Raw genomic sequence first — 22,637 nt, 5'->3', positions numbered from 1 at the left:
TTTAAAAGGTACTTTAATCAATTTAGCACTAGATCCTAGAAATAATACGGTTTTATAAAATACAAGAAACGGTAATGCAGAGAAAAATTTTTCCAACTTGTCTCCTTGAAAATGCACTAGAATCGTAAAAATAAAAATATGTCCACGATGCATGGAGATAAATAAACCCTAAAATGTGCGAGTTCATCCGTTCTGGTTTTTGGGACCAAGCAGCTCCCTTAAAGTAAAAAGTCGAATTTTCAATAGATGCTTTCTATGAATATTTGCTCGACAGTTAGATAACTCAAAGCACTCGACCGATATGAAAGTTATTTTGTTGTCAATCTATTACGGATTAGGTTATATTGTTTTTTTTTGTTTTTTTTTTTTTTTTTAATATTATAACAGATATACAAGTGAATTGGTAATATAAATCTGGAATCAAAATTTGTCCTACTTCCATTTTTTTATCAAAATTATTCTTCCTCTGTGAAAATGTATGAACATTAAATCTTTCATCCAAATTTTCAAATCGTTTTTTAACGTACATGTTATTTAAAGCATATTTTTATGTTTTTGTGATGTATTTAAAAAGTTACAACAAGTTTTATCTTATTTCTGACGTACCTTCAAATTTTCAGGCACAAAATACAAATAAACGACTACGATGTGCCAACTTTATTAAAAGTTTTCAACAAACCAGATGGTAGACCACATAAATACCTCGAATTTGCTCCATCTGCCCTTACATCAAAAGATGCTGGACAAACGCTATTGCCTTTAATCGACATTCAGCCGGTGACTTCGGATCCACCAGTGCCGCTCATGGGAGTCAGTCTGGACATCAAAAGAGCTGAAAACTCTGGAGGCTTTCTTATGTTAAAAACCAAAACTTACGACACGTTGTGGAATTTAAATGATATTTTGTAAAATGAAATTACCATCGTGTGCCCAATCATGTGATTAGTGCCATGAATAATATTTAAAAGACTTTCAAATATGTTTGAGTAACACTAGATGACTCACGTTTATTTTATTACATTTTCAAACTAATATTTCATGTTTATATCAGTAAATAGTTGGATAATTTCAGTAATAACTGTCATCCATTGTAAAGTATTGAAAATGAAGCAGCTAATTCTACAACACAAAATTTATTTATCATGTAACAAAGTAATTTAGTAATATATTTTTAGTGACAGAGTTCGTCTGCGTTTTTGTATGTCGATGCATGTACTTGCTCCTTAAATTCTCCTCATCAACAATCTTTTTTTTCATCCTTATTTTTTTATTTTTAGTGTTGCAAAGATTGTCACTGTAAACAGAAGAAAATTTGTAGTTTTTATAACACTTAATATCTATTAATCGATCTCATGCTATCGTTATATTTATCTCTCTGCTTTAGTGGTACGATCGACGTTTGGTCAGACGGAAGAGTCCATTCTGAAACTCTAATTAAAAAAATTAAATATTAAGTTGTAATTACCCGTTATAACTTTAGATTTTTGTAGTGTAAAATAGATCAAATTTTAATGCTGCAGATGCACAACTATTGGTAGGCAGTTACTTTTATCTGTACGTAAAAAATCTTTTTATGAAATTTGGCATGATATTGTGGTCAGGCCCACTAAACGTTTGGAAAATAGGAAACACAAATATAAAATTAATTTATCGAGAAACTTTCTTCTCGAAAGCCGATAAACTCCTACGTCTCTCTCAGTCAAGATTTACTCTTTCTCGTTTCAATCCTCGGAAAGTTGAGTATCAAAGTTCCAAGGAGTCTTGAAAGCTACAGTTTTTATTTATGCCTCACTAATATTGGCTTCACTTTAAACTTCATTTAAATTCCAAGCTAAATCCCATTACCATTTATTCATAGTTTATGTTTGAAAATTTTTTCATACTCTCTCACGTTTGTTGTCGTTTTATAACATTAAAAAATTTTCCATATTCTTGTTAAAATGCTAGATGGATGAACTTAGACTCTATATAATTTATCTGATGAATAAAAATTTTTTTTTACAATTTTTTTAGACATGCTCATGGGTGGATTGAATCAACTCATATTTCCAAAACCAAAGACGAACCTCCAAATCAATTAAAACTCAAGCCTCGTTTCACATGCATTTCTCTAGACTCCTTCCGAGCAAGATGATTTCTCCATCAGACAACTTTTTGTTGCATTTTTGCATGTAAATACTGAAAATGAGCCAAGATTATAAGTTTTATCGACTTTTTAAGTACTTTCCAGGTCACGTGATCCCCGTTTTTCAGCGCAACTCTGTTGATAAAAGCGATAAAGCTAGCCGACGACATTTTTCCTTCTCACCTTGACGCAAAAAGTTTTGAGCAAAGCTCCACGTAAATAAGCTCTGAAAGCTCATCAGCATGCATAGGTCTCGCATTATATACTTCTTCGCAATAAATCATTCTATTATAAAGATTCAGCAAACTCTGTAAGCTAATAAGACTTTGTGTCTTTATTCAAACTCTCTAATCGAAAAATGAGAAGGCAAAAGGTCACGACGGAAGATTCAACTATACCAATTGGAAAACAATAACCTCGAACAAACAACATTCGTGAAAGCTTATTCGAATTTTTTTTTTTTTTTTTTTTCTTTTCAATTTAGATTTGACGCTAAATGTCAATAAACATGATTCGTCTTGATCGCTCGACATTCAAAGACACCGGGTCTCTATTGTCTACGCGCATCTTTCGCAAAGGCATCTTACTGTCACGGGAACATAATATTCAGTTGTTTTTATTGAAATCCACCAGAAATGTAAGTGAAAAAGTTACAGAGAAAGAAAAAGATCCTCCCACACACCTATCTCGCAGAAAGTTCGCGAACATATACGCTGATACGTTGGAAGATCGATTTGTATCCTTCCTCCTTTATGCGTGTATCTCTTTGTATCTCCATATATGTGAGCTTTAAAATGGCTGAAGAGCCCGGGAGGCGCTTTTTCCACGAAGAAAACAGAGCTGCAAACTCTCACGGAGTCCTGAAACCCAACTGAAGCAAATTGGTCACGTATCTCCCAGTTGGTAATGGAAAATCAGCAGTTCTCGTACAAGTGACCATCCGATTCGGGGGAGGAAAGAAGAAAACCATATACGTTTAAGGTTTTGTAACAAAGGAGACAAGGGAAAACAAGTGGGAGAGAAAAGAGAGAGTAAATTTACGTGAGAGGTTGTAAATAGCTTTTGGAAAGGGAAACACTGGGCAGTTTCTAGGGGAGCCGATTGTTTTATCGCGGTGAACCGAGACGGGACGAGAGTGCCGTGCGAAAAGTAAAAGTGGCCCCGCGGCAGTGGTAGCAGCTGTCGAGGGGAAAATGAGATCTCGAATGACTTCATTACACGGAAGTTAAGTGCTTTCGGGTATCTATCTGGTCCATTTTTTTTTTTTTTTTTTTTTTTTTTTTTTTAATTAGCACCTAATCCGATGACATCATGGGGAGTATTGTTATTTTGTTGGGTGCACGATCATGACGATATAATTGGGCCTGGCTGGCGGGATTTCCGTGAGACCAACAGGTCCTTTATTCTTCGTGACCACGAAGATCGAACTTGTTTCCAATATGGATGCGAAATTTTAAAATATGACAACAAGAGTACAAATTCTAGAGTTCATCCTGAAGCTCCAGAAGCTTTTGTACCCTGTAGTGAAAAAACCACAAGTTTAATGTTGTTTGTTTTGTTCTACATACACACACAAAGTTTTACATTATTTGGCAATTGGCACTAGGTTGGATTCATTTGTTAGCTAATATGTCACCGAACATTCATGCATCCATCCCACGCATGAAATACATAGCCATTGGGGATTTATGCAACAGGAAGTCCCCTACGAGCTAGAGGTGATGATTGTATGAAATTTTATTTTACGAGGCGACGAGGAAATCGATGTTGGAAGGATAACAAGATAATAATGAGAAATCTCTTTCCTGCTTGATTCTTTATTTCCTCCGATTTTTCTTTGCATCATTTATATTTACCTAAAAGTTAGAATATCGAAAGGAACCGATGGATCGTAACTTTCCATTGAGGCAAAATTGATTATCGGCATTGAATAAAACTTGGCTTCATTTCGGGCTAAGGCGATTTTGGAAATTGTTCCGAGTGACTTTCGCATTGACCTATGTTTGGTCAAAGATCATCCGAAGTGATGTAATTTCATTACTATTAAGCCCAAAAATTTTAGTTCATAGCAAGAAAAGTTTTTCAAAAGTTGCCGTACACTGGCTAACAAACACCGAATTTCGCCGTTTTGGCGTAATAAAGGTGTTTTTTTTTCTCTTCCCTCTGCGTTTCCATTGTGTTGGCGCGTACAAGTTAATCCAAGGTAATCATGCGGGAGCACAATACAACATTGTTCGTTCGAGCGCGTGGATGTGAGCGCAAATATACACGATACGCGTGCATCGAAAAAAGAATAAGATGGGGTGCGACCTTTGGGCCGAAAAACCACGCGACCTCTGTCCACGGATGAAGGTTAATTTTTGGACGCGGTCCAACAGCCCGCCGAGGCTGCTCTCGACTCCCGAATCGATGACAGTGACATTCAGCGTCCTCGCGTTTATTAAAGATGATGGCTCCGGCATCTTCCAACCTCATTTACAGTGCACAGCTTCCTTCCAGTGGCCATCGGTATTTTCGTACCAATCGATCGAGTCTCGCGCAAAGACATAGACGCAAAGCTGTCGTAATGGCCGTTTATACACGAGCTCAACTGCGGAAGTTTTATGGCTGATGACGACCTGCGCTTGCAAGCTCAGGATGCGGGGAGTTGGATCGTAAAAACAGCCTGGCGCGTCACTTTTTTCACAGTATCCCCTCTCGTTCGACGGTACCCTTGTCAACGAAAGCAGTAACTTGTACTTTGGCTGGCTCGACTTTTACTTCCCCTTATTCTTTTTCTTCGTCACAATTTCTTCCATCGCGCAGTTTTTTTTTTGTTTTCTTCGTTTTATTTATCCTTTACGCGTTACTTCCTTCGCCTGCCACGAGCCATGCGGTGAAAGGAAGGAATAATACGCGAAACTCATTCCCTCCGCTGCATGTCATTGAAACTGTATCTTTCCAGCCTCAAGAATTCCTTTATCGTTGAATAAAAAGGCACCATGTATAAATGAATTCGCGCCTTTGAAAACGTCTCTCGATCCCGTACAAATCAATACACGAATCAATCCGAGGGTGCGCGCTATACCACTGCAGTCTCTTCGCAGCCGTCGGGGTTGCATTACGCGAGGCAATCAGTGGGACTTTGTCGCAGTAGGTTCACGGTGAATGAGTATGTATGCGTGTCAGCATGAAATCTCAAAGCAGCACATAAAATGTATATACATGTACGTGGATAATTTGCTGCTGTCAAGAGGAAGGAGGTCGAAGAATGAGACACATCGGTACGGAAGAGACGTGTTCACTGTCTCGGGGGAATACGCGGGAAAGAGACTGGATGATGATACCAATGAGAATTTTATTGCCAGGGGATGGAGTATGTTGCTAGCAGGGGAGGGTGATTTTCCTCGAAGCTGTACGAGGAAGGGATAGGCTGTCTCTCGCGAGTGTGGGCCGTAGGTACACAGCTTTGGTACCGACCCGAATATAGGTTCATTTAATTATTTTGACCTTATTCGGAAAATCCATCCGAAATCAATTGGAATCATTTAAATGCTAAAAATTGTATTAAATGCCTCCATTTTAAAGATTATACGGTATTATTTATCTTAGGACAAAAAATATTAATTTTTTAACGAATTGCTTCTGTCACTAGGGGGCTCTGCTCCCCTAAGTGCTTCGTGCGCCAACCCCTTGTATTTGATTAAACTTTTATTTTATTTATTTTTCAATGAAGGTTTAACAATTAGATTTTTATAAAATAAATGTTTTTATTTTTATTTCGCTCTAAAATTCAAATTATCTCTATTATTTCTCAAACTCATGCTTTTGGATTTTCCCGCAATTAGTAAACCACGTGGTCGCACCGTTTGTGCGAGAGTAAACAGTAAAAAAGTAATACGACGTTGGAGCTACTTCAAAACGGAAATTCAGCATTAAAACCAAAGGTCGGAGGGGATGAATGCAAGAGAAATACAAAATTGAAAGTGTGTCTGGCAGAGACTAACGAGCCATGTTGTAAGGCACACTGATTATATATTTGAAGTTGCATGGTAGGCCGCGATTGTGGGCATTGAAAAATTTTTAAATCTAATATTGAAAAAGCCTTGCTAGCTTCGGAGGGGAGGGGGAGTAAAGTTCTGACCCCGCGCTCGTTGAGCTTTGTTTGAAACTTCGCTTCCAAAGTCCGATCGAAAAAAGGGCGTTGCGCTCCACTTTTCTTTTTTTTGGCACCTTGAATCCCGTAATGAGTATCGATGGATTTTCTCTCGTGGATTCGAGAAGTTTACTGTCCACGTAAATAATTACACTTGAACTTAGTACTCCTATAAATCCTATACTTGAAAATTCCATGAAAACCACGAACAAGCTGTTGTTAGCGTCGGATAGACTTCAAATATTTTATAAACTTGATAGTCGAAAATCCAGAGTAAACAACGAAAAATCGGCTGCACACCTTGACAATGGAATCAACGCGTTGGTAGCTCGTTAATCCTCGTTTTTTTCCATTCGTTACCGGAGCTGAACTTTTACTGCCCTGCCAGAGTATCCAGGCGTGTATTTAAAAGCTCTCGGGCATGTGCGTGTGGATGAAACGCAAAATTGGCCAACGAGCCGCGGAAATTCGACTCCGTCGTGGTGAGATGGTGGCTCGTGGGTAGTGAAAAATTCGGCTGCTCACTTGTCGATCGATTGCAGTTGTGGAGGATGAAAATTCGAAAGGAAGCGTGTACAAAGGTAGCTTGATAAAAGTTGTTTTTATTTTCTCTTTTCGGAATTTCATTGTTCGCATTGTTTTTGGAAATATGAGAAAATCACTAGTCTCTTCCTCTTTTGTTTTCCACCCGAAAAAAAATGAGAAGTTGTATACTGGTTCTCTTCATAAATTCGTGTATCATTCTGACGTCACGGGCCTCTACTCTTAAACTATTGTGTACTTTGATATCTTCATCATTTTTTGTTTGCACGAAGAAAGTCAACTCGTGCGTGTCCAATGTTTTTCAATAATCTACCTGACAGATATAACAGTTTTTTATTGACTGTTTTTTGTTTTTTTCAAGCAGCCTTTTTGATTTATTCATAGTTTATTCGCTTTTTTTAATCAACTGATATGTTTATCTGTTTATTATGAGATTATTGAAAAGTGAAATCTTTGAACATACTTACTTTTGTTACTTGATAGACACACACATATATAGTAATGTTTACTTTGACATATTATTGAATAAATCATGCTAAAATGAACCAACATAACTCAAGCAATTGTCAAACAAAAAACTCAGTTTCCCACGAAGATTGGAAAATATTAAAACCTAATGAATTGAAATTGAAAAGAGAATAATATTGATTTAGCTCTTCGTGCTTGTGCTGTACTGATACTATATCGATAATCCCGACCACTATCCCTTGTCTAACACAAATGCACGCTCACGTAAAAAAAAAAAAAAAAACTAAACTACGCATTTATCCTGCTCTTTTGTTTTATTACTTCTTATCGAGTCAACTGGTTTTATGTAGTTTTTATTCAATCCAGACACTGCAAATAGTACCCACATAATATTATGTTTCAAATTGTATATCAGCCATTTCACATACATTAAACGTTTGAGTAACCATCTGAGAAAGATAATTCATATTGTTCCAAGTTTTTATTTTACTTGGTGCCCTGTATGCTTGTTAGTGGGACGTCATTCCAAATCCAATATTTTGCTGACCAACATGATTTAGTCAATGAGCTTTGTTTTTACAACCCTTTTATTATTTATCTTAAATGAACTTTACGACTAGAATGAAATTAAATAAGCCCTTAATGGAGAATTCAAGTAGAGTTTGGATAAGGTAAGATACGTCATGCTAAAAGCAATGCGGTATCAATCACAAAATGCTGAATTATAACCTTTTTGACATTTATAAACATTTCAAGAATTCAACAGCTACATTATGATAATGTTATTGTTTATTCAGAAAAATGGATTGGATGAAAAAAAAATTTCAATACGCTTTTATTTAATGAACTAGATAATTGAAAATAATCTTTTGAATTGAGCCACCCCTGTGCGTGGCTTTCAGTAAGAGCTTTGGAGCTAGGCATAATAATAGTTTTAAGTATTAAGCATCATCCAGTTTTTGTATATTACGGTAAATATGTTTATGTAGTTAGTTAGATATTGATTGTAATCTAAAAGAATATTTTGTATTTTACTATTTAAAGGAATGGTGAAGAATTGGGTTCTAGAAAAAAATCATATTTTATCCTTTCCATAGCCATAAAAAAGTATTTGAGTTAAAATTATTTTACTCATCAAATATAAGTTTAAAAAATGTATTTTATTGTTAAGTAACGACTACTTGGAGTAAAAAAATGTTTTCCAACTTCATGACGGAAGTTGAAATGTAATTTATCAAAGCTAGTGGCTACATTATTCGGTCCAAATTATACTCCATTTTAATGCACTGCGCTCATGTGCATTACTTAACGTAAGACTCTAATGGATGTTGTATTTACAAGAGGCTAAGATTTTCAGGAATAAAATGTCTTCTTCTAACGTTTCACAAAAATGTAATATACTAATGGTAAGGAAAATTTATTTTGAAATATAAATTCTCTTTCAACCATTTTTCATTAAATGTCACATAAAGCAGTCCTACCAAGTAATTGCATTAAAAAATATTAAGGGTTGCAGCTGTGAGACATTTGAAAAAAAAAAAATTTCTGCCTAAAAAATTCAACGATAAAGTTTATTAAAACGAGTCGATTTCATAATAAATTAAATGAAAAATTCTAGAACGTAATACTCGTACAATTTGATACATTTTTATTTTTAGTTAATATATATAAATTGCACATCCATAGTTGAACACAGGTACTAATTTGATTTTTTTTAAATATAACTTTTTGAGTAAAACGTAACACATTGTTTTTGCTAAAGAAACTTTTACAAATTACTGCATGTAAAAAATTGTTTCAAACAAAAGCAATACATTACAGTTTGAAAAAAAAAATAATAATGATAATAATTCCTAAGAAAAATGTAGTCCATGAGTATAAAGAAGCATTTAAATATTTTATTAAAAATACTTTACCATGAACTTTGATACACAGAACGTATTCATTTTATCTGACAAAAAAAATTTTTTTCTTAACGTTGTATCGCAAATAGTAGCGAATAAAAAATGCATTTTATTTTTATTAAAGGGTCTAAAAATCCATAAAATAATTGTGTGTAAGATTATGTACATAAACAAACAGATTACATAGTGACGGGTTAATTTGAGCTTCCAATTTATGTTCATCATCCCATAAAATACCAAGTGGACACATGTTGCTTTGATCGTGCACCTACATTTTTTTTGTCATCCTGTGTATACAATCACACTTTCCTCCAGGGCCTAAATTATGAAATATGCTGAAAAATGCACTGAATTGAAAAAAAAAAAAAAAAAAAAAAGAGTCAACTCCTGATTAACCGCACTATTCGCTCATTATATTTAGACATCAGTTTGTACATAGGCATACACACACACACATATGTATATATGAACATTTTACTTTCAATTTCAATACGTATTTTTCAAAGGTATTCAAATTTAATATCGAGGCACCAACTTCTGTAAATGAACAAGGGTGAAGGGAGGGGGCGAGGTGGAGGCGGGAAGTCTCTCGACACGCGCTGAATAATAGACAGCCGATTTCACATTCACGCCCGTGTCGCGTGTACCGTATACACGCGACAGAACTATCGATCGGCCCGTTGTCACGCGCACACCTGCTACCTAATTAGTTTTTTGAATTCAAAGCAAATCGACGTATATAAAAAGTAAAAAAAATCGATCAGCCCCGCCCCCCCAAGCCTTCCCTCAGTCCCACTCTTCTTCGACAAATTAGAACTCAGGGACGCACCGGAGACAGCGTATAAATTACATTTGCGATTTCTTTCATTCGCCCCTGACTTTTGTGCGACGACGTACACCCATGCAGTCCAGTCGGTCTGTGGGGGTGTAGGTACGAAAGGATAGACATCCCGTGAGGCTGAATGGGTGTTTGACGAACGAGATCGGGCGCTCCGATTTCGAATTGAATTTCAAGGAGCTGCTTACCTTGGGGCTAGCAGGAGAGAGACTTGAATTCCGCGGCAATCCCTTCCCACGGGAGGGTTCTTTTTCTTCTCCTTTTTTTTCTTCCTTTTGTACGTACGTTTGGGAGCACGCGCGTCTCCTTGCTTCCTGGAGTATTCTTCCGGACTCCTCGCGATATATTTTCCTCTACAACTTCTTTATCCGGCGATTCTTCTTTTTTTTCCCCCCCTCCCCCCCTCCGGTGTATCTTTCTCGGTCCCATTCTTTGTGGGAGGCTCTCTCTTTTTTTCTCTTTTCTTTTCGCTTCTTGACTTTTAGTTTGAGAATCTTGCCAAATCAAATGACTCTCTGCGCTGGATTTTATTGGAGAATTGAAACTTTTTGCAAATACACTTTGGTACATCCATCGGGCTGGGTTTCTTGCGTTTAAATAAGTATTCCTTAAAGCACAAAACCTTTAAGAAATGTTGTCTTTCGACATGTCCCGTGCTTTTTCCAATCAAAAATTACTTCTGGGAGCCCCATATGTTTGTTTGTTTGCAAATGGTGGCCCAATTTTAAGGCAACACCCAATATTTGATTTTATTGAAGTCCAACTAGTACAAAATGAGTATTTAACAATATTTCTCAAAATGTTTCAAACGTTTGAAAACAATTATTTTTTCAAGATTATCGGAAACGGTTGTCATGAATAATTATATAAACATTTATAATTGGTACCCAAATATCAAATGTATAAGGCTGACTTTACCCAAGCCTGGTAATCATTACAATGTCACTCTAAGAATTCTCTTGCAATAAAATCTAAAACACATGTAAATAATAAAAATGAAAAATTTTGTGTTACAGTTTGAGTAACGGTTTTTTTTTTTTTTTTTTTTCTATGTTACAGGTAAGGCATGGACAGACATTCCTGAAGCATTTGGCAGATCCGATCGCAACTCACAGTTTACGGGTACGTCCCAGAGTCCTACGGAATTTTTCATCTGTTTTTCACACTCCGAATGATCGAGCGCGAAAACAAAAAAATTTCAATCGAAAAGAAATTCCGTAGAAACTCGTGCCAAGCGATATAAAAATCCAAACTGCCGCGAGCACGCCATCCAAAATATCCATAGATACATAAATAGAGATGGAAGTGAAAAGTACAGCCAACGGAATCAAATCGTTGTTGTGACGCGTGTACGCGTGCGTGAGCTCAATCGGGCCGAAAAAGACACCAGGATTTCAATCGCCATTCAGGTATTTCACACGCTAGTGCTATTTTGATTGATGCGTGCTCTCCTCTCCTGTCGGCTCCCATGTTTTCCCTCCGGATAGGAAATTTTGCATTTTCCTCGTTGCCTCTTTCATCACCCGTTGTTTTCCATTCGGAAGTTTATAAAACTATTACTAGTTGGCCACGTCGACACTTGTGTTGTTCTTTTTCAGCTGTAGGTTTAAGTGAAATTTCTTCATCGACACACCCACACCATTACTTCGTTGACCAGCCTTCATATAGTTAGTAAATTGTAATACTCGCCGTATGATGGAAATAACTTTTACAGCAAATCACAGTAGCCCGTAAAAAAAAATAATGGCATCGTTACTCACTCCAAGTCACGACTTTTCTTTTATAGATCAAAGTATGTACATATCAATGTAGTACGTTACTTTTATTGCTGAAATTCGAGAAATACAGACATTTTGTACTTTCAGCTAAGGCTTCTTTTGCCCGTGGAATTGGAAATAGAGGTAATTTTACTACGACCGAGTCGATTGGTTTTCACCCTTTACGTCTGGCTTTACTGTTGGGATTTTATACGATACCCTTTTATGCCTTGTTGGTATCGGCTTCACGCTTTACATGGTTTTTTTTTTTTTCTTTCTTTTTTTATGTTCGAGCGTAAAATTACTGCTTACTCTAGTTCACGTACAAATAAACCATAGCTCACGCACCGTCTTGAGAAAAAAATAAAAGTAAATCCGAAAAATCCAGCAGAAAAAATCTGTGAGTTTTTCATCTCGAGACAAGAAACAGCAGCAATTTTGATTTTTTTTAAAGAACAATATCATCGTACATTAAAACTCATATAGTTATGTTAAAATCCGCTGGCACCAAACACGTAGTCGTACACGAAACTTTCAAACAGATACAAATAAGTCCTCTTGGTATAAATTTCACGGGCATGAGAACTCTTATCCAGGTCCAGCACGAATTAAAAAAAAAAGAAGTTTTTTGTCCATCTCGATTACTCCGACAGGATCAACGTGCTGCTTTGAGATCCAATTTTTCATAGTCCAAAGAGTCCCTTTGATCACGAAATTTCACCACCCGCGTACAACGCACACACCTACATTTTTTTTTTTTTTTTTAATCCCGCCTCGCTTATCGTTTTGTCCGCGTGACAGGCCAAGTTGAATAGAATCATTTCGACCCCATTAACCTATTATCCAAACCCAAACGCGCGTGAGAATCTCTTGTAATTCAGCCATGGACCAGCCCTGATCAACTGATGTGGCGTCAGCAGTGCTCAGAATGTCTTGCCAAAGCACCACCAAAATTCATTGAAAAGCTCAGTGGGAGTAAGGAGGAAAAAGAAAAGAAGAGTGCATTCCTTGGATACTTTTTGGGAAGAGACCAGATGCGCGTGGTTTCGCTCGTGCCTCGGAAGGAGCCTTAATTAAATAGACAGGTCCACTCGAACGCGACCTCCTCCGTGAAAGGGCTCTTTGGCCTCCCTCTTGCGACACGATATCATACGCGTGAGCTTTGATCTCTTCCTTCCCGTGTATCTCCATCCCCGTTCACCCCAAGGCAGAAACTAGATGCAGTCGCCAATTTGCGCACCCGGTAACTACACAATGTAGTAATAAATTTTCCCCCTGTACTTTTCACAATCGTACCAAGCTTGAATTGTACCGCAAAAGTACATTTATTGTTGCTTGTATGAAATTGAAACTACCGCATCCGCCCAAAGGCATCAAGAGCGCAAGCACTTGTTATATCCCTGGCTTTTCCTCTCTAGTCAAACTAATACGCAAGAGTGTGTACTGCAGCTATATACAAACGACAAACACTCGTTAATTGGGAGCAATCGTATCCTCGTCTCGTGCGAGACTTCCACGCCCAACTGCAACACCGTATCCATGTCTCGTAATTGAGACACTGACACTCCTGGCTCATAGGGTGAAAGAAATGCGTTTGAATGAGAATCCAACTCGAGCCAAAACCATATCCAGACAACCAATCTTCAAAGCTGCCGTGTACGCTTCATCCGGATCCTCACTCCGCTCGTCCTGTATCTGCTCACACCTCGCAATACATTCTCGCACGGGTGTACATACGTATATACATGCCAAGATCAGCACTCGCGTTTGGGTGAGCATGAAAGCTTACCCACGCGCGTGTGTGTGTGTGTGTGTATACACACGTGTACCGTGCACAGTAAGCCGAGAGCTGTAGTTTAGACTCGGTCGGTGAACGAGACGAGACGGAGGAGAAAGAGACGCGTCCGAGTAATTGGTTTATTGTCTTATCAGTGATACGGCTGGATGCCTTGACTGGAGAGAGCTTGCAGGTGACGCGCTTGAACCGTCCAAGCTGTACGGTGTTTCTCTATCGTTCGCTGAGGTGACTTTGTCATTAGGGGTAGGGTCTGGAAAATGCAGATGATCCTTGGAACTTGAACGCGAAGCTTGGACTTGCGGGCTTAGAGGTGTGGGAGTACAGAGACAGTTGGAAGTCACAAGTTTGGAGGGACGAAGAGGACGATTTGATCACCCTCAAAAGGATGTGTAAGAAAAATGGTGAATCATAATGGAGACGATGAATTGAAGAGAAAAGTACAACAAACGCCCAGGGAAATTTAGATTTTTCAGACGTTATTAAATAACGCACAGCAGCGGTGCAATCCCCTGTTTCATCTCGTCTCCTCGTTTCATTCACTTCTCCAGCTTTTCTCTGCCTTTTTCTTTCTCTATATGTTTGCTATCAGAGTTAAGAGACATTTTTATCTCTCCCCGGTAATTCCATTGCTCGTCGTACCTCGTTGCGCTTCGAGTGAAAACAAAATCCATCGATCCTTCACGTACTTGACCTACAGTCGAGTTATTCATTATTCGAGAACGAAAAAAAAAAGCAACAAGCCGGAATCTATCCCAAGCGCACGGGTCTTATTTTTTTATATCCCGGGGTCAGGAAAATTAATTAACTTCCAATTACGTGGACACGAGGGTCTAATTAAAGGCGCTTACAAATAATATTCGAAAGCCGATTAGACCGCGACAACCATGAGAGAAGGAGTTCTGAAATTTCTACGGTGGGAGAGGTGATTTTGCCGCTCTCAGATTTTGATGTTTGAATGGTGCTTCGAAGCTGACTTGGCTCTGCGCGACGATATTCCATTATTTCACTTTGTGAGCGAGGGAAACTTTGGAAGTTTGATTGTTTCAAACTACAGTAATTTCGAACGGGGAAAAAGAAGCAGGCCCTGATAAGGGATTCGCAAAACTCGTCCGTCTCTCTTTCGCTCCCGAGTCTTATGAACTTTTCTTCGCTTCACCGTCTAATTGATTTAAAGTAGGTTTATGAATACAAATGAATAGCTCGCTACCGAGAGGATTGAATCGAAAAGTGGGAAAACAACGTTAACCACGGTCATTAAAAATACATTGGCCATTCGATAAACGTAAATTGGCTGTCTCACCCGAGTTTAAACTTAAGGCTTTCGAAGGCAAATGTTATTATGTGAGTTCATACTTAGAATGCGAGTGATATGAAAGGTTTTATTTGAATGGTTAAACAACACATAATGAAGTTTACCTAATTTAGGTGTCTTACCGTAGTTTCCCTTTTTTACTTTTGTATTTCTTTACTATTATTATAATTCAGATGTTTCACCATACTAACTCAGCTTTTCTAACTTTCATGATTATCATATCACCGATTCCATTGCCTTACTCACATTACTGATTCAGGTATCTTGTCATACCAATAGAGTAAATAAAACAAGGTTTAATGGCACGAGTATACATCTTTCGTTAATTTCCGCTCATAACGTTATTTTGCGAAGCAAGTGCTGCGTTTTATTATTTATAAATATACGGACATGGGGTTTTATTGTTTGTGGGCTTAAATTCAATGATGTGACTTAACGACAGCACATATGGCTCTCACTTAACGAACACGTCACTTGGCTATACAAATAGCTGTCATCGTCACAACTTGTTTCCTTCATACCATGCTTATACTAAGCTTCTTCTGTTTCTTTTTTTTATCCAAATTTTTGTCAGACCTACAGAAATTCCTTACCATACTCGGCTTTTTCTACTTTTACATTTTCTAGCTCTTATATCGCAGATTCTGGTGCCTTACAGTACTGAGCTATTTCTACTCTCACGTTTCCTACACAACTGATGCAGTGGCTCACCATACTTGGCTTTTTCTACTTTTATATTTTCAAGCTCTTATATCTCAGATCTGGTGCCTTACAGTACTGAGCTATTTCTACTCTCACGTTTCCTGCACAACTGATGCAGTGGCTCACCATACTTGGCTTTTTCTACTTTTATATTTTCAAGCTCTTATATCTCAGATCTGGTGCCTTACAGTACTGAGCTATTTCTACTCTCACGTTTCCTGCACAACTGATGCAGTGGCTCACCATACTTGGCTTTTTCTACTTTTATATTTTCAAGCTCTTATATCTCAGATCTGGTGCCTTACAGTACTGAGCTATTTCTACTCACACGTTTCCTACGCAACTGGTGCAGTGGCTCACCATACTTGGCTTTTTCTACTTTTATATTTTCAAGCTCTTATATCTCAGATCTGGTGCCTTACAGTACTGAGCTATTTCTACTCTCACGTTTCCTGCACAACTGATGCAGTGGCTCACCATACTTGGCTTTTTTTACTTTTATATTTTCAAGCTCTTATATCTCAGATCTGGTGCCTTACAGTACTGAGCTATTTCTACTCTCACGTTTCCTGCACAACTGATGCAGTGGCTCACCATACTTGGCTTTTTCTACTTTTATATTTTCAAGCTCTTATATCTCAGATCTGGTGCCTTACAGTACTGAGCTATTTCTACTCTCACGTTTCCTGCACAACTGATGCAGTGGCTCACCATACTTGGCTTTTTCTACTTTTATATTTTCAAGCTCTTATATCTCAGATCTGGTGCCTTACAGTACTGAGCTATTTCTACTCTCATGTTTCCTGCACAAATGATGCAGTGGCTCACCATACTTGGCTTTTTCTACTTTTACATTTTCTAGCTCTTATATTGCAGATTTTGGTGCCTTACAGTACTCAGCTATTTCTACTCTCACGTTTCCTACACAACTGATTCAGTGGCTTACTATACTTGGCTTTTTCTACTTTCATATTTTCTAGCTCTTATATCTCAGATCTGGTGCCATACAGTACTGAGCTATTTCTACTCACACGTTTCCTACGCAACTGGTGCAGTGGCTCACCATACTTGGCTTTTTCTACTTTTATATTTTCAAGCTCTTATATCTCAGATCTGGTGCCTTACAGTACTGAGCTATTTCTACTCTCACGTTTCCTGCACAACTGATGCAGTGGCTCACCATACTTGGCTTTTTCTACTTTTATATTTTCTAGCTCTTATATCTCAGATCTGGTGTCTTACAGTACTGAACTATTTCTACTCTCACGTTTCCTATACAACTAATACAGTGACTTACCATACTTGGCTTTTTCTACTTCTATATTTACTAGCTCTTGTATCACAGATTCTGGTGCATTACAGTACTTAACTTATTCTACTACTTACTTGCCACATTACTTACAACTGATTAAATTATCTTATAATTCTCAGCTACATCTACTCTTACGTTTTCTACACAACTGACACAGTGGCTTACCGTACTTGGCTTTTTCTACTATAACCGTTTCTAACTTTCCTACTACTGATTTTGGTGTTTTACCAAACCAGGCTCCTTCCACTTTTGCATATTGTTTTTTACATACATATAACCGTTAAAACAGCCCTACCATACTCAGCTATTTTTACTTTCATATTTTTTACATAACAGGCATCACAGGTGTCTAACTATATGATGCTCCTTTACAATTTGTTGCTCCTATATCATTGATTCTGATGTTTTGCCCTATGAGTCTCTTTCTACACTTTTATTTTCTCTAACTTTTTCGTCACTGATTTAGGTGTCTTATCTTACTCAGCTTTTTCTACTTGTACATTATTTTAGTATACCATGCCGACAATTGAATTGTCTTCCCATACTCGGCCCTTTTTACTTTCTCATTTTCTATTTGTTTGATCATCGATTCGAACAATCAGTTTTGGGCACCATTAAAAAAAAAACATACATGTTTTCTGTCAATTGGATGTTGATATATCCTTTTCTACTTTCCCATTAAGCGATTTCACTAAATGTTTCATAAAAACTAAACTCAGGAATTATCATTTACAATAGACGAATTTTCATGTAATTGCAGTCTGGAAACAAACTTTGAGAGCGAAGGGGATTGTGGACAAAAAAAACGTCCAACTTTGATCGACATGTTAAAAAAAAAAGTAATAATCGGAAAATGGTCCGCAGCAGCAACGTGTCAATTTTCTCGTGGTGGAACCTTGCCTTTCAAAGTACGTGACAGCAGAAGACGGTTATTAGGGAAGCCAAAAAGAGCAAAGCTTAATTGAAGAGGGCAACGTATTATAACTTCATCGTGCTCTGCTGACGAAATTACTCGCGTGCGTGTGTACGTATGGACGAGATGATTATTATCAATATCGAAAGGTACACTTTTCTTATTAAGAAAGAAAAAAAAAAATGAAAGAGAAAGGGAAACCATTCATCATTTTTACGAAGGAGCTTTCAATCTCGGAGTAAAAAAATAGTTGGCTTTAAGTTTTCTTTTTATTATTTCGAAAGCAAGGACACGAGGGATGGATAATTACTTGCGAAATGCATGAATCAAGGTGATGTGAGGAGAGAGTTGAAATTTTTTTTTTTTTTAACAAGTCCAATAAAGCCTTGTATTGTACTTCATTTTTCTTTTTTATAAATGCTACGAATCGTGCGACTTGAAAAGTAAAAACGAGTGAAAAAAGAGAACCGCCGTGAGCTGGAAAAAAAGGAGCACTGTAACTTCAGACTTCTTTGCAACAGCTTTTTATTTGCATATGCCCTTCTCCGAGCACACAGCTGCAATCCAATCATTATCAATTTGACAATCAGCAGCTCGAAAATTTACTTTGCCACTCTGATTGGCCGAATTGAGAGATAATTGAGCGGCTGTTCCTTTTAGCGCTTGACTTGAAACTATGTTCTATCAACTGAATTTATATCATGATAAATCGTACCCTTTACTAACAAAGGGAGGAGTGCTGCTCTCTATTTTAGAACACGAAATAAGATCTTATACTTAAAATTGACGTACAATCAATTTTGGCTGTATAACGCAGTACTTGAAGTATAAATTACTGAAACAAGTATTAAAATACCGTAATTTTTTTTTTGTCGTCAAATTTTCTTTTATCTATCAATAATATTAGAACTTTTTTTCGCTTCAAAAAATGTTGTTAATTACTGTAATATATAATTGCAAGTATTAATTGAATAATTTCTTTTGGCACAGACAATGTTTATTTTTTGAAGAAAAAAAATTCCATTCGAAAAAAGTAATGTTTCTTGTCTTTCTGACACGCATGAGTTTCAATTTTGTTTGCATGATTCAAATTTTTTTTTTTTTTCTTGCGAAAAAAAATTAATAAACACCATGATGGTCTTCCAAAGTGATGGTGAAAATAGAAAAAAATCACTGCAGGTGAAAGCTAAGAGGTGACCTCAAGTAACATTGTATGTACCATACCTACATACAAGATTCTATTTTGGTAATAATATTGTACGTATCAACTAAAAAAAAAGTATCCCCGATCTCACATTCGTGGTACTCGACTAGCAATCCTGATTCGTGATATGAATGATCAATAGCCATTATTTTTGGCAAAAAGCAAGATAAATAAAGCTCGAGATAAAATTGACGTCTTGTTCCGTGCAAAATAAACGGCTCACATGTCAATATATATTACAGCGAAAACTCGGGCAGCTCCACAGATTCATCTGTACACCGATGTGTATGTGTGTATGTATATGTATATGTACCAAGTATCACGGCCTGCCGGCAGAAAACTCAATTTCCTCCCGTTCTGTCGTATCGCTTCTCCTTCCCCTCTTATCTTCTCCTTCGTCTTTTTCTTCGGGCCACGTGAGAATCAGGCCGACTATAATCCGCGCGATATAGCAGCTAACTTCGTAGACGAAGCAGAAGTGGTATTACCTTCCGGTTCTGGTCGAGACTGCGACGACTACGACGATTTCCTCTCCTAACGCCGAGTCCCACTCGAGATCGTTCAACACTTGCTGCAGTTGTATTATGTACTTCCCTTTTGATTAATGTTGGCGCAAGCGTTTCTGCGAGTGTGTGTGAGTGTGCGGATCTATTTGGAGTGGAGTAATTTTGTGTTTCTACTTTTACAAAGAGGAAACATTTCTAATTGATGCACTTACACACGCTAAGACTCAAATACCTTTGAACAAATAATTATGACATCATAAACATTTTTATTACAAAAACCTGCAGACCTAGGCTGAAAATTTTCATATTTTTGTTCCAGTTCATTATTCTTAGCTTAAGGACGAATTTTTTTTACAATCGTTGTTAATATATTTTATAAGTAACGAGTGACTATAAAACGACGATAAAAAATTACCAGCCAAAAATTTAATTTAATCATTAAAATAACTCAAACTTGTTGGAAAGAGAAAACTATTAACATCACAAATTCATGCTCTTGGTGTACAGAACAAACAATAAGTTGATTCACCAGTGGATAAATACAACAACGAATCTATTTATCTATCAATCAATCAATGTAATTTTTACTTCAATTTTTTTTACCACAAGTAAAATGTGTACACAACACTTGTGTAAAAAAAAAGTCACAAGTACACCTATTGGTAGAGTGAGTAAAATTACACCACGAAGCTCTATCGCTCCGTTGTTAAGAATACACCAAAAAGTACACTGCGCGAGGGAATATATACGTGTGGTTCACGACCAATGGGAAAAGCCGTACATTTGCAACATCACGACTAACGCACGTAGCCCACGTACAATACCTAGTTCACTTGCTTCGACCACAGAATCGCATCGTCTAACGCGAGCACGTCCCGGCATTAATTATTGACGTGCACCGGCACACAATTCATCGATGCATATTTTATGCCTACACCGTGTGTATGAGCACGTAATTATTTATTTGATTGGACAAGGTATTTGATACCATATCCATACGCTGTGCATACGTTCTCTGACCCAAGGTCATTGTTTGAAATTTTGTTTTTTCGAAAAAATAAGAATAAATTTTTTCATAAGACTTTTCGTCCTTTTAGTAATAACATGACTTACCACGTTTCACTTTGCTTTCAACAGTTTAATATTTGCATCAACATTTGCATCGACAAAGGTTTGAAAATGTGTCTTCGAAACTCAGTAAGTAAGGACGAATGGTATTGCCATGATTAACAATAAGTGTACCTACGAGAAAAAAAATATGAATTTTTAATTGCAACTACAGGAAGTAAATAACGCTCACGCGTGGGTATCGATAGGTGAATAAGCGATCACCTCGATGAAAAAAGCTGGATGATACATGTACGACAAGTCGCAAGTCCTGCGAGAAAAAATGGATCTCATTAGTTACTTTTGGAAGAAAATTTATGTTGAAGTGTGGTTGGGAAAAAAATCGCAGTAAAAAACTTTTCCACTTCGTACGTGTACGTATATCAGTAGAGGCAGAGTATTACTTTTTTCTTCCATTCTATCAAGATATCTGGCACGCGGTCGTGAGCGATACAAAAAGCGTCCTCGATAAATAAAAAATCAAGAACTTATTTTTATCCATTTTCTTTTTTTTTTTTTTTTTTTGCAACGAGGCATATTTCTCGTTGACACGGAGTATAGAGAAAAAATGATTTACACGTCGTTAAAACACTTTTCCAGAGATGGTGCCCGGAATTTCACGTTAACTAGAAGAATATACATGTAAAGGCTGCAGAAAGTCTTGATGTGGATGTGCTCGATGTTTTTTCGAGACTTGGAAATATTACTTCATATATCATCCAAAAGTATAGATATAATTTTTGTACTTAGTGGAAGATTTTTTAAAATGTTTTTTTTTTTATTTTGATTCTGGGTTAACTGAGAATTCTCGTCTTTACAGCTTCGACATCGGTCTCGAATCGGGAAATACTATTTTCGTGAAGCTCGCAACTTTCTTCCGTTATTTTATTATTGAAAAAGTTAAACGATATTTTTAACTTCTTGTGATCACAAAAACCATATGACTCTCTTTCGATGCGCCTTAAAGGTAATTTTCATAGGTCTCGAAGGAAGCTTCAAACACACCCCTAACGAGACTTTCGATACTTTACTAAGAAATCAATATCATTGATATCAAATTTGAAATTTTTTCCAACTATCATTTACCAAGTACGCCAAAGATAGAATGAAACTTATTGTAAGCACAAAACCTATTACTACGAGAAAACACAATTCAATGAAATGAGCTGTTTATATTCGGAATTTCAGAAATGTCTTTGGTCCAAAACTTGGATTCATCCCCCAAAAATGCCCAACACGTGGTACGAAAATCTCGGTTTTCAGCTACACATAGAGAGACGGTTCGCATAGACATTTCAGTACCTACATGTATCCCACGTACGCGAGATAGCCGAGATAAGCCACACATGCAACTGCATCCGCGTCGAAGCCACCCGCAACCAAATCATTATACGTCGTACTTACACATTCTCAATTTCAGTCGAATCTAAAAAACCTGTGTAGGAGCCCATTTGCCCGTAGTTATCCGCAGAATAAAGATCAGCTGGAATTTGTGGAAAATGCGAAGGTAAAAGGGACGCGGAGCCCAGAGCAAATCCTCGCGTGACAAACTACTGAGCTGCCCTTTAGTACCATGCACGTGTCAGGGTCACACTACAGTGGCGGTGCAGCGAGCAAAGCCAGGTGGTGTATAAAAGGACGAAGGTAAGCGTATATGCCCGTGTGTCCGATTGCAATGAATATTAATCTGAGTAAGTGAAAGTGACGAAAGCTCCTGGGCCGGGAAAAGGACGCACGTGTTGTGTGTGTGGGTACGTATGGGGTGGCAACGAGGTGTGCGGTGCTCTGGTTCTACCTTACCCTCTACACACTCCATTTGGGGTGGATGATTAAAACCTCAGTTGTGTACCACAGGAGAGAACCCTAGCGTTTTTTTATGCAGATCTAAACTTGTTTGAGTATTCACGGTAGAAGCATATTTTTCAATTTCATGTTGGCTTTTTTGCTCTTCCTTTGGAGCTGGTGGGATGGAACGATAAAAATTATTCGTGGCTTCGAAGTCTGATTTGGATG

General features: G+C 37.4%; 1 long non-coding RNA gene across 1 annotated transcript in view; it reads left to right on the top strand.

Moving 5' to 3' along the window:
* Nucleotides 1-642, top strand: part of LOC149375094 (uncharacterized) — a 66,137-nt gene extending 65,495 nt beyond the window's left edge. Inside the window, exon 3 of the long non-coding RNA XR_016292925.1 lies at nucleotides 621-642. This is a non-coding gene — a long non-coding RNA (uncharacterized LOC149375094). The remainder of the gene's footprint in view (nucleotides 1-620) is intronic.
* Nucleotides 643-22,637: the final 21,995 nt, after the last annotated feature.

The sequence above is a fragment of the Copidosoma floridanum genome, unplaced genomic scaffold (assembly GCF_036245765.1).
Source record: "Copidosoma floridanum isolate Cflo_tuat_1 unplaced genomic scaffold, Cflo_Japanese_pri ptg000012l, whole genome shotgun sequence".
Classification (NCBI taxonomy): Eukaryota; Metazoa; Arthropoda; class Insecta; order Hymenoptera; family Encyrtidae; genus Copidosoma; species Copidosoma floridanum.
The sequence above is the reverse complement of the archived record's forward strand: the minus strand, read 5'-3'. Positions and strand labels throughout refer to the sequence as shown.